General features: G+C 52.7%; 1 long non-coding RNA gene across 1 annotated transcript in view; it reads left to right on the top strand.

Moving 5' to 3' along the window:
• Positions 1-6,367: 6,367 nt before the first annotated feature.
• LOC129143479 (uncharacterized) overlaps positions 6,368-12,852 on the top strand; it is a 109,487-nt gene continuing 103,002 nt past the window's right edge. Inside the window, exon 1 of the long non-coding RNA XR_010154773.1 lies at positions 6,368-6,507. This is a non-coding gene — a long non-coding RNA (uncharacterized LOC129143479). The remainder of the gene's footprint in view (positions 6,508-12,852) is intronic.

The following is a 12,852-nucleotide window of genomic DNA, read 5'->3' as shown; positions in this document are numbered from 1 at the left end:
AGAGACCCACAGAGCCCTGATCACCGTGGCTGGCCCGTAAGTGTGGCGACTGAGTCCCAGTCTGGAGGCACAGCTGGACTTTCCCAGAGAGAACTGAGGCATTGTGGGAATTTCCCAGCTGTGACCCCAGGACCCTGATTGCCCAGAATGGCTCCAAGTTCACATATATAGGGACCATCACCAAGACTCCTGTATCTATATTAAACTCGGTAAATGTGATGACCCTGGAAACGTGCCCTCAGCATCACAACCGCTCTCTTGGCCCCTCCAGAATTCAGAGCCACTTTGGGAGTCCACCCTGAAGCCCAGTTCAGGCTTCCCCTTAATGTGGGGAAATAGGGTTTAAGTGAAATTGTCATCTGCTGGTTGGGGAGGAGGGACACTCAGGCCTCTGCTATTTCCTCTGGGCTCTCCCCAGCAGCCCTCACTAGGGTACCGAGAAACAGGGGCTTCGCTCATCCTCCAGAGGCAGGGTAGCCTAGTGGTAAATGCACGGGCTTTGCAGGCAGACAGTGAGACTGAGTCCCTTCCACCTCTGTGTGGTCCCTGAGGAGGAACTTCACATCCCTGAGCTGATCCTCAGTTTTCACATCTGTAAAATGGGGGGTTTCCTCAGGTTGGAGGCTTGAGGTGAGAATGTGACGAGACAGTGAAAGTGTGTGAAGCACCCGGCACATAGTAGGTGCGCACTCAGTTGCAATTACTATCAATGGTTGTAGCCCTGCACTGGCAGGACCTTACGCAGTGACATACAGAGATCTGGTGGCAGGAGTCTGGGTGGCGGTGGCAATTATGGCGGTGGCAATTATATTTCTCAACTGTGTAAATCCAGCTCCCCTTGTGGGAGGAACTTAACTCCTGGGTTAAATGTTGGGACCAGGATCAACTGCACAGTTAAACGTACATTTCTTGGCCAGGCGTGATGGCTCACGCCTGTAATCCCAGCACTTTGGGAGGCTGAAGTGGGCGGATCACAAGGTCAGGAGTTCGAGACCAGCCTGGCCAATATGGTGAAACCCCATCTCTACTAAAAAATACAAAAATTAGCCGGGCATGGTGGCCTGTGCCTGTAGTCGCAGCTACTGGGGAGGCTGAGGCAGGAGAATCGCTTGAACCCAGGAGGCGGAGGCTGCAGTGAGGCGAGATTGTGCCTCTGCACTCCAGCCTGGGCGCCAGAGCGAGACTCTGTCTCAAACAAAACAAAACAAAACAAAAAAACAGGCTGGGCGCAGTGCCTCACACCTGTAATCCCAGCACTTTGGAAGGCCGAGGCGGGCAGATCACGAGGTCAGGAGATCGAGCCCATCCTGGCTAACACAGTGAAACCCCGTCTCTACTAAAAAATACAAAAAAATTAGCCGGGCGTGGTGGCAGGCACCTGTAGTCCCAGCTACTTGGGAGGCTGAGGCAGGAGAATGGTGTGAACCCAGAAGGCGGATCTTGCAGTGAGCTGAGATCACACCACTGCACTCCAGCCTGGGCAACAGAGGAAGACTCCGTCTCAAACAAACAAAACAATAAACAAACAAACAAAAAACCCCATACATTTCTTAGAGGAAGGGAATTATTTTTCTGTAAAACTACTGTCTGCCAGGCATGGAGGTAGGCAGAGTCGGTGCATAATGTCCTGGGAGCCTCCATGGGTTCTAAGAGGGATCATTAACCCCATTCTACAGATGGTGCAACTGAGGCTCAGAGAAGCTGAGGGACTGACTGGTCGAGGTCACAGAGTGAATTAAGGATGAAGTGCAGATTCCGCGTAGGTCCCTGCCTCCAAGTCCCATGCTCTTTCCTGCACGGACAGTGCTCGGGTCTCTGTGCTGGTCACTTCCCCAGCACCAGCGGAGGTCCAGTGAGACAGTCTGAGCAGCTTTGGCAAAAGCTCTCCTTGCTCCCATAGTAGGGGAGCCCTGGGGCGTGGCTTTGGCGGCTATGCTGGCCAGAGTGCAGGCTGAGATCTGCTCTGGCGTGACTTGGTTGAGCTCCCTGGGGGTCCAGGGGTCCAAGGAAGGGGGCAGGATCTGGCTAGTGGGCAACAGCTGGAGAGTTGGCAGCTTTCATCCCAGCATCTCCACCTTCCTCCCCAGGGCCCTTTTCTCCTCTTTCCTCTCCTCACCAGGGACACCGCCACCTTCATTCTGAAGCCCACATCCCTACTTCTTGTTAGGGAAGGGAATCACCCTGAGGGTCCCTGGACTTGAATGAGGTCACAGTTCCCATTGTAGAGATCGGTGAATCAAGGCCCAGGGATAGGAAGGGAAACTTGGCCAAGTGGCAGAGCCAGAACCAAGAGCTCCGGACTCCCTGCCTGGGACTCCTTTCTCTAGACAACTACGAGGATGGGCTTATGTCCCTAGGAGACACCAGTTGGTTCCCATGGAAATGGGCACAGATGATCTGAAATCAGATCTGAAATCAGAAATGAAGGTGGTTTCGGGCTACACCGTCAGCACAGTCACACCATCCCAGAGCCCCTCTTCCTGCCCTCCCCGTGTTCGGGACGAAGTGTGTTCTTTCTTGCAGGAGTAAAGGGGCAGCAATGTTTAATCCAGCTCCTCGATTCTCATGGCGAAATTTCAGGCATGGTGGCACCTGGGCCGGGGAGAGGTTTTGGAGCTAGCGGATATTCCTGGTTTCTCCCTGGCCCCCCTCCACGGTGACCTTTGGGAAGCTGACCAGGGCCCTTGTGCCAGGGCGGCCCTCCTCGGAAGACTGTTTCTGTGTCTTCCTGTTGCGGTTTTGACTCTGGAGAAATGCTCCAGCCTTGAACTCACCGAGGGCCGGCCCCATGTGAAGCTCGAAGTTTGTTCAGCCGTTTTGGGCTCCCGGTGGCCGGGAGCTCAGCCTTAAGCAAAGTCCAAACTGACCGCAGCTTTCCCGGGCAACTCTGGAGCGGACGGGCCTATTTATATGTGGTGGGTTTTATATCACCACTTCCCTCCACGCTCAGTTTGTGAAGGTTTTTCTCCAGGGGGAGGAGGCATGGCCTTCTTTCCACCATCACCCTCACTTTTCCTGGCCCCTCAGGCCTGAGGGTGCCCCAGCCGGACAAAGGGAGGCAGGGTCACGCAATGGTTAGGATGTGGCGCAGAAAGACCTGGCTGTAAGTCCTTCAGGTCTCAGCTCCAACAGCACCTCCTCCACGAGGCCTTCCCTGCCCTTTTTATTGTCCTCATGGATCTTACCACTGTGGGAATGATCTCGTCATGCATTTATTTGCCTTACTGTCTGTCTCCCCGGCTAGGAGGCCAGCTCCATGGGTGCAGGGGCCATGTCTGTGCACAGGTGTATCCTCAGTGCCCAGATCGGTGCCAGGCATACTATAGGTGCTCAATATAAGAATGCAGAACAAATGCAAAAACAGGGTATGCCCCCTCCAGCAGGGGTTCTCCAACTTCAAGGTGCGTGAGAATGTGCTAGGGCACTTGTTAACTGCATGCCGAGCATCTGGATCCCTGGGCTGGGGTGGGCAGGCATCTGCAACTGGGCAGGAAGCCATCTGCTGGGAGACACTGCCCCAGGGACCCTAGGCCTCAGAGCCCAGAGCGTGACAGGACTGGTGCTAAGCTGTGGGCACAGCTCCCTAAACTCTCTGTCTGGGGGGCTGGGAGGGAGCTCTGGCAGCAGGACTTGAAGGGGCCTCAGCTGGGGGCATTGGAGGATTCGCTTCCACTCCCAGGGGAAGCCAGGGTCTCCCTCCACTGGCGTTTGTATCACAGATCTCCCCTTCTTCAAGTTCTTTGTTTAATGCCTGTTCTTGCTGTTCGACTCTAAGTGCACAGGGACCCAGTCAGTGTCTAATTGCCCTAGATCAAGGCAAGCAGGGCCCAGGCTTTGACCCTGGATCTGGCTATGGTTACTTCTGGCCCACACCCCGTCCCACAGGGTAAGGGGCCAAGAGTAGGTGCCCACCCAGAGCCCAGACCACCCCCGCTTGTAGAGCACACTCTGGATGGTGGAATGGCCTGCTCCAAAGGCCTGAGCCTGCTGCAGGACCTGTGTGGCTCCCTTCCCGTGACCCATTCTCCTGAGGGTGCACTCCACTATGCTGCTAGGCCTGGAGGTGGCCATGGAGCCTATGTTTGGGGGACGTGGACAGAGCTTGGATGTGTGGGCTGCAGTGGCCACACACTGGGCCCGGTTGGGAAGAGAAAGAGGACAGAGTGTAGCTGGGGCCTTCCTGATACTCTTACTGTGCGTATGCAAAACTGAGTCTCATTTCCAGTTGTATCCCTAGTGCCTCACTTGGGGCCTCGTGCCTGGTGCCTGGCTCACCCACTCCTGGGTTCTCCCCAGCCTTCTCTGCTTCAAGCCTGCACCCCCCTTAGAAAGCAAGCAAGAGAAGGGCTGGGAAGAATGCAAACGTGTTATTTCCTGGCTTGTGTCTTAGTCCATTTGAACTGCTCTAACAAAATAGCTGAGACTAGGTAATTTATAAAGAATAGAAATGTATTGCTCACAGTTCTGGAGGCTGGGAAGTCCAGGATCATGGTGTTGACATCTGGCGAGGGCCTTCCTGCTGTGTCCCCATGTGGCAGAAGAGTGGTAGAGAGGGAACCCACACTCCTGCAAACTCTTTTATAACAGCATCACTCTATTCATGAGGGTGGAGCCCTCATGACCTAAACAGCTCCCAAAAGGCCCCGTCTTCCAGTGCTGTTGCATTGGGGATAAGTTTTCAACACATGAATTTTGGGAGGGGACGAAAACCTTCAATCCATACCCCTGTGCATGTTCCTCATTTACTGAGGGCCTGCTGCTGAATCCAGACCTTTCTTAAGTTTCCACGTTTAATCCTCATGGCATCCAGCGGTAGGTAGTGTGTTCTCTGCCCTGTGATGCTCAGAGGAGTCAGGTGACTCATGCAAGGCCACACAGCCAGAAGAACCCCCTTGCTTTTTTGACTCCAAAGTCAGTGCTCACAGGTTGGGGGAACTCATTTCTTAGCAAAGATCATGTGGATGGGTGCACCTGCTGATGGGAGTGGTGAAGGGGTGATGCAAGAAGAGGGCATGGCTGTGAAGCTTGTCCTGAAGAGGGCAAGGACAGGTCTCAGGTCAGATAGGACGAGAGCCACAAGGTGGTCAGCAGTGCTGAGGCACAACTTGGGAGCCCTTCAGGTCCCCATAAGCACCATCAGACCTCTCAGAGCCTCCCCAGATAAACACTAGTCAAGTTAAAAAATGGTCTGACTATGCCATGCAGTGTCAGTTTCAATACTCTGGCTCCCTTCCAACCAGGTGGCTGCCCCCAAACTCAGGACTCACCACTGGGTGGGGCAGAGATCACACAGCCCAGCAGCCCTGGGGAAAGGGGTGAGGCCTCAGTGTTCCCTCAGGAGAGGGCTGAGTCCCTCAGTGTCTTCTCAGGAAGGGGATGGAGCCCTCAGTGTCCCTCGGGAAGGGGATGAAGCTCTCAGTGTCCCCGGGAAGGGGATGGAGCCCTCAGTGTCTTCTCAGGAAGGGGATGGAGCCCTCAGTATCCCTCGGGAAGGGGATGAAGTCCTCAGTGTCCCCTCGGGAATGGGATGAAGCCCTCAGTTTCCCCTCAGGAATGGGATGAAGCCCTCAGTGTCCCCTCAGGAAAGGAATGAAGCCCTCAGTGTCCCCAGATAGGGGATGAAGCCCTCAGTATCCCCTCAGGAATGGGATGAAGCCCTCAGCATCCCCTCAGGAAGGGGATGAAGCCCTCAGTATCCCCTCAGGAATGGAATGAAGCCCTCAGCGTCCCCTCAGGAAGGGGATGAAGCTCTCAGTGTCCCCAGGAAGGGGATGGAGCCCTCAGTGTCTTCTCAGGAAGGGGATGGAGCCCTCAGTATCCCTCAGGAAGGGGATGAAGCCCTCAGTTTCCCCTCAGGAATGGGATGAAGCCCTCAGTGTCCCCTCAGGAAAGGAATGAAGCCCTCAGTGTCCCCTCAGAAAGTGGATGAAGCTCTCAGTGTCCCCTCAAGAAGAGGATGGAGCCCTCAGTGTCCCCAGGTAGGGGATGAAGCCCTCAGTATCCCCTCAGGAACGGGATGAAGCCCTCAGCATCCCCTCAGGAAGGGGATGAAGCTCTCAGTGTCCCCAGGAAGGGGATGGAGCCCTCAGTGTCTTCTCAGGAAGGGGATGGAGCCCTCAGTGTCCCCTCAGGAAGGGGATGAAGCTCTCAGTATCACCTCAGAACAAAGGTGAACCTCTGTGTCCCCTCAGGGAATGGTGGCCCTCCTGACAGCACCCTCGGTCAGTCAGTGTTGAGTCCCATGCCGGCACTGTGCTAGTTTCATTGTCAGAGCAGCCCCTGGGGTGGCTACAGCTGTCATCCTCACGCTGCTGCGTCACTGCGTCATGAGTAACATCCAGTAACTGCGGTTCAGAGAGGTGGAGCCACTGCCTGAGGTCAGGAAGCTGCAGGTAGCAGGGGAGCGGGTTGGCCCAGACCTCTCTGGCTGCCAAGGCAGGAGCAGTCCCCGTGTGCCACCTGGGTGTTGCTGGACCTTGGACAGTGTGGCCAGAGGATCCGGAAGGGGTGAGTTCTGCTCCTGGCTCCCCTTGCTCCCAGACTGACCAGAGGTGTGTAGCATCTGGGGCTGTGGGGAGCTGGGGTGGGCCAGGAGCAGTGGGGGCAGGGGCTGGGGAGGGGTGGGAAACCCAGCCTGGCAGTGCCAATCCTAGCAGGAAGCACCTTTGCTTGTTCAGTCAGTCTGTGGGCAGAGGGCAGCTGTGTGGGGTGGCCGCTGCCACCAGCCAGAGATGGTTTCTAAGGGCAGAGGGTAAACAGTCACCTTGGCTACTTGGGCGTGCCATGGGTGGTGGTAGGTCAGCTCTGGAATATTCCGGGAAGTGAAGGAAGGAAATGGGAGGCCTCGGGTTGTGAGAGCAAGGTGGAGGCCATGAGCGGGAGGGCCCAAGAGGGCGTCTTCTGTCCTAGAATGCTGGCTACAGAGAAGCCAGGCCATGTGGGAGGGCTGGGATTGTCTCCTCCCCAGGGAGCAGGGTCCTGGCAACAGGACCCCAGGGAGGCTTCTGCTCTGGTTGAGCCCGCTGCTTCCTGTGTGATGGGAGAGAAAGACAGCGTCTGGTTTCTTATTAATCATGAGTCTTTTCTGATCCCATACCATGGGCTGTCTACTTTCCATTTCATTTATTCAGCCCACAAATAGTGATCAATCCAGGCTCTGAACTAGGCCTGGGGTACAGCAGTGAAGACAAACACAGGCTCTGTCTTCGAGGCACTTGCAGTCTGGAATTGCGAGGTGAAACCACCTTCAGCAAAGCAAAGCAAAACACAGTGCAGCGGGGAGAGGATCATGTAATTGGGAGACTTTCAGACGTGCTGGCTTCAGGGCAAAACAACATTTTTGGCCTTAGCTGCTCTCTCTGCCTCCTGCTTCTGCTTTCTCTGTCTGGGGCTTCATTCTCATCTGGGCATTCTCCACGGTGCAGGGAAGGTGGCTGCCCTCACCAGTCTCCCTGCAGCGCCTCTGCCCTCTATCAACATCCGTACGTCCGGGCTAAATCCAGACCCACTTTTGACACCATTGGATGTGGGTGAAATCGTTATCCTGAGAAAGAGGCAAAAAGCAATGTGTCTATGAGTGGGAAGATGGACATTCAGGGACCAATTTAACCAATACTTAATGTAATTATCATTGTGACTGGTGCTACAAAGAAGTACGAGGTGAAATCAATAAATGTGGGTCAGGCTGGGCGTGGTGGCTCATGCCTGTAATCCTAGCACTTTGGAAGGCTGAGGTAGGCAGATCACTTGAGGTCAGGAGTTCAAAACCAGCCTGGCCAACATGGTGAAACTCCATCTCTACTAAAAATACAAAAAAAAAAAAAAAAAAAAAAAATTAGCCAGGCATGGTGGCGGGCTCCTGTAATCCCACCTACTCAGAAGGCTGATGCAGGAGAATCGCTTGAACTCGGGAGGCAGAGGTTGCAGTGAGCTGAGATTGCACCACTGCACTCCGGCCAGGGCTACCCAGTGAGACTCTGTCTCAAAAACAAAAACAAACAAAATACATAAAAAAAATAAATATGGGTCTGAGAAATCAAGAAAGGCTTCGTGGAGGAAGTGGCCTTTGAATGGAGATTTGAATCATAAGCAGTCTGTTTCACGCTGCTGATAAAGACATACCTGAGACCGGGTAATTTATAAAGAAAAAGAGGTTTAATGTATTCGCAGTTCCACACGAGTGGAGGGGAGTGAGGCTGAGGAGGCCTCACAATCACGGTGGAAAGCAAAAGGCATGTCTTGGGTGGTGGCAGACAAGAGAGAGAGAGCCAAGCGAAAGGGGAAACCCCTTATAAAACCTTCAGATCTCATGAGACTTATTCACTACCACGAGAGCGGTATGGGGGAAACTGCCCCCATGATTCAATTGTCTCCCACCGGGTGCCTCCCACAACACATGGGAATTATGGGAGCTGCCATTCAAGATGAGATTTGGGTGGGGACACAGCCAAACCATATCAGTGAGTTAACTGGCCTAGGATGGGGAAGATTGTTTTAAGCAGAGGGAACAGAACTACCATGAAGTTGGGCACAAGTGAGGAACAACTAGGGTCAGACCATTTGGGCTTCTGTGGGGAGGTGACAGTAACAATTTTGGAGTTTCCTCGAGAGCAATAGGAAGCCACAGGAGAGTTTTAACTGGGGGTGGCGTCATGGAGTGTAAGTTCTGTGGAGATCTCCCTGGCTGTATTATGAAGGGTGGATGGAGGGGATGAGCAGGTGCTGAGAGACCAGCTGGTTGGCCATGGTACTAGCCCAGGCAGGAGAGGGCATGAAGGAGGGAAATGGCACCAGAGACAGAAGGAGGTGGATGAATTTGAGATACATTTTGGAGGTAAAATTAATAGGACTTGGTGCTTGATTGGATGGGGGAAGGGGTAGGGAGAGAAAAACACTTAAAGGACAGCTTCTAGATTTCTGGCTTGCTCTGTAGGACCCCAGTCCTATGGAGTGGGGATTATTGCCCCACATTTTTTTTTTTTCTTTTGAGATGGAGTTTTGCTCTTGTCACCCAGGCTGGAGTGCACTGGCACAGTCTTGGCTCATTGCAACCTCCGCCTCCCAGGTTCAAGCAATTCTCCTGCCTCAGCCTTCTGAGTAGGTGGGATTACAGGTACCTGCCATCACACCCAGCTAATTTTTGTAGTTTTAGTAGAGACAGGGTTTCACCATGTTGGTCAGTCTGGTCTTGAACTCCTGACCTTAGGTGATCCACCTGTCTCAGCCTCCCAAAGTGTTGGAATTACAGGTGTGAGCCACCACGCCCTGCCTGTTGCCCCTCATTTAACAGCACTGGAAGCTGAGGCTCAGAGACAGGGGATGGCTTCCCAAGGTCACACAGCAGGTGAGTAGTTGAGTCTGTAACTCATGCATGTGAAATGCTTAATACAATACAAACCCAGGCCTGTCTGTCTTTAAAACACACATTCTTCTTCTCCATGGTTCTCTTTCCCTGCCTTTATCTTCTCCGTTAAGGCTCTAAGAAATGAGTGGCGGGTTTAGAGAGGCTTGGGGAACCCAGCTCCCTGCTGAGGATACTCCCAAGGCAAATGAGTTTTCCTGAGGGTTCTAGAAAGTCCACAGCCAGGAGCCCAGGTCAGAGGAAAGCCTAGGGGAGGATGACTCAGGAAGGACACCAGCCTCCTCTACCTCTGACAGCCAGGATATGCAAAGCTGGGTATATCCCCAGTATATGCACCTGGGGAATTTTAGTGTCTCAGGACAAGCAGGGACTGTGGTCAGGCCTGGAGGTAGAATCCTAGGCAGGATCTTCACTATATTATTTGGGTCCTGAGCCCAGCGGTGCACCTTCTGTTTTTGTACCTCCGTGGCATCCTTGGTTCTTAAGCCTGGTGCTCTGAGCCTGGTGACTTCTGAGCTCTGGCTCCCTCCACCATTCAGTGTCCTTGCTTGTAAAGTGATGTTTGCAATTCCCACCTTGCAGGTTGATTGCAAGGCTGAGATGAAGCCTTGGTACTGAGTAGGGGCCTGCAAGCTTCAGTCCAGGATTAGAATTCTCTCATGCTGGCCTTGGGGTTTGAGCACGACCGAGACAGTCAAGCATGTTTCCCTGCCGGAGATTCTGGGATAGGAATTTTCAGAGGTGGGAATATTGCTAAGGCAGCTCCCCAGAGCACCTGCAAGAGGTGGTTGGCACCAGCGCCAGCCTGGGCACCTTCAATTTCTACTCTTGTTCTCCATGGCTCAGCCAAACTTGTTCTCCAGGAAGCCTTCCCTGCCCACCACTATCTACAGTGCCCCTCCCTTCCTCCAGGCCTTCAATCCCCAGTGGACCTGTACCTGCCATGGCTGTCTTCCCACTGATCCAGCCTTCCTGAATGACCCTTCGACTCCTGGAAAGTGAGACTGGGTTACCCGACCATCTGAATGACCTGGAGTCACTTAATCTTATTGTCTGTCTGTTAACTCAGGAATCAATTTCCCAGAGCTTGTTGTAAGGGTTCAGTGAGATAATGCTTGGGAAGTGCCCAAAGACATCGCTGTACAACACAACAATAAATAGTACTTCCCGTGGGGTTGTCATTGTGGATTTGGGACTGTTTCCTTTCCAGATCAAGAACATCACAGAGGCTGGGCGTGGGGGCTCATGTCTATAACCCCAGCACTTTGGGAGGCCGAGGCAGGAGGATCACTTGAGGCCAGGAGTTCAAGACCACCCCAGGCAACATAGCAAGACTCCTTCTTTACAAAAAATTAGCCAGGCATGGTGGTGCGTGCCTGTTGTAGTCCCAGCTACTTGGAAGGCTGAGGCAGAAGGATCAGGAGGATCCCTTGAGCCCAGGAGTTGGGGGCTGCAGTGAGCCATGATTGTGCCACTGCACTCTAGCCTGGGTGACAGAGCAAGACCCTGTCGCTAAAAAAAAGAACCTCACCAAAGGTAGGGATTATACCCCAATGAGTCTGGCAGGATGCCTGACACGTACATAGTAGGTGCTCAGTTAAGGCCTCTTGAGTAAATGTGCTCCTCTTCCTGGTGTCCCCAGCAGAGCCTTGCACATAATCGAGAGGCAAGGTGCAGGTAGAGGTAAGGAAATGGATTTTGGCGTCTGATAGTTCTGGCTTCAAGTCCTGCCTCTGACTCACCCCAGCTATGATGCTTCATGTCACTTCATTTAACCTGCTTCTTTATCTGCAAAATAGGATTAGCAGGCCACATCCCAGGGTTCTGTGACAGTCCATTAAATCATATAACTCATGCATGTGAAATGCTTAATATAGTACATGAAGGCAGCTGCAATGATGATGGTTAATTCACCAATTCCCATGTCCCTTGCTGCCCAGGGCAGCGGACCTGTGTGGGCGGGTTGTTGCCCAGTATCTACCCCTTCCCAGATAACCTTGATCTTGGTTTGGAGATCCATGGAGTTCCAGGGACTGTCTCCACTTCTGATGCCAGGGAGGGGCAAAACTAAGTCATTAAGTGCATTTCAGTGATTGGTTTAAGGTTGGGCATATGACCCAGACCTGTCACACGTTTGTCTTGGGAACTTCTGGCAAGTGTCTTGTGCCTATAAAGGAAGCCAGTCTTAAAAATGGCAGACCAAGTGAGAGAAAAATAACTGGGCTCTTGCTGGCACTGGTTAGCTGCTGGATCAAGCCTTTCCTGAAGGACCTTTCAATAATGTGGGCCCATAAATCACCTTTATTGTTTAGGGCTGTTTGAATTGGGTTTTCTGTTCCTTGTAACCAAAATCACCCTTGTGGATACAGCCTATACATCCCTCCACCTTGTGTGGCTGTCACTTCCTCTCCGTGGGTGGGGCGACATCGGCTCAGGCCACATTTCCTCCATGAGCACATGGACTCTGTGAGAACCAGCTGACTCTGCTGCCTGTAGGAAACCAGACCACCCAGGAGCCGAAAGATTATAGAAACATACAGAAAACCAGAGCAGGGAAAAATCCAAGTGAATGCTTCCAGAATAACCAAAAAGGGGGGGGGAAAAAAAAGGTGGTGGCAACTCTAATAGTGAAATAATTGACCGTCATACTCAAAGTGAGTAGTCTCCTGATTGAGGAGGGTGGATCCCAATCGGAGCCACCTGAAGGGTGTGTCACCACTGTAGGGAGTATTCCTTGCTCCTGGCTTCCACACCCACTCTCCTGCAGGCCACTATTCTGCTTTTCTTTGCTGGAATTATCTCAGGGGTCTCACTTTCCCTTAGCTAAAGGCAGGCTAAACAGAAGCTTCCTCACTGGCACTCTATCTTGAGCTGAAGGGACTGATCCGTCCCTTCCTAGGCAGGATCCTCACTATACTATTCAGGTCGCGAGCCCAATGCTGTGCCTTCTGTCCTTGCACCTCTGGAGCATCCTTGGTTCCCGAGGACCAAGGACCCCCAGGACCCCTGTGGGTCCTGTGAACTCCCAGTAGCCTTCCAACATATTTCCTTTAGCTGAAGTCAGCAAAGGTCATTTCTGTTGTTGCAACCAAAAAGTCCTCAGTGATACACCTGCTGAGGGGCTGTGACGTGGTGGGAGAGGGGTCTGTTGTTCATTGAGAAGCCTTGTCAATTTCCCACGAGCTTTCTTGGGAAGGCCAAGAGGAGTGGAAACGGTCCTCCTGTTCATATTCATAGTGCTTCCGGCATTGTCTGCAGGCTGAATACATAACACACATGTAGGTATTGATGCTGAAGTGATGACTAAAATACCAATCAGTTCCGAAGAATTCCTGAATTCACATTAAAAAATTATCATTAGGTAATTTCTCATATAAGCAACACAAAATGTACAACCTGGGAAAATGTTCGCATGGAGAAGGCGTGCTTCTCTTGAAAATGTTAGAACCACAGCTGTGGGGGCGTGATGAGCAGAGGGCGTGTCTTTCAGG

The sequence above is a fragment of the Pan troglodytes genome, chromosome 1, assembly GCF_028858775.2.
Source record: "Pan troglodytes isolate AG18354 chromosome 1, NHGRI_mPanTro3-v2.0_pri, whole genome shotgun sequence".
In the NCBI taxonomy this organism is placed as follows: Eukaryota; Metazoa; Chordata; class Mammalia; order Primates; family Hominidae; genus Pan; species Pan troglodytes.
This window is presented reverse-complemented; position numbering and strand designations above follow the sequence as displayed.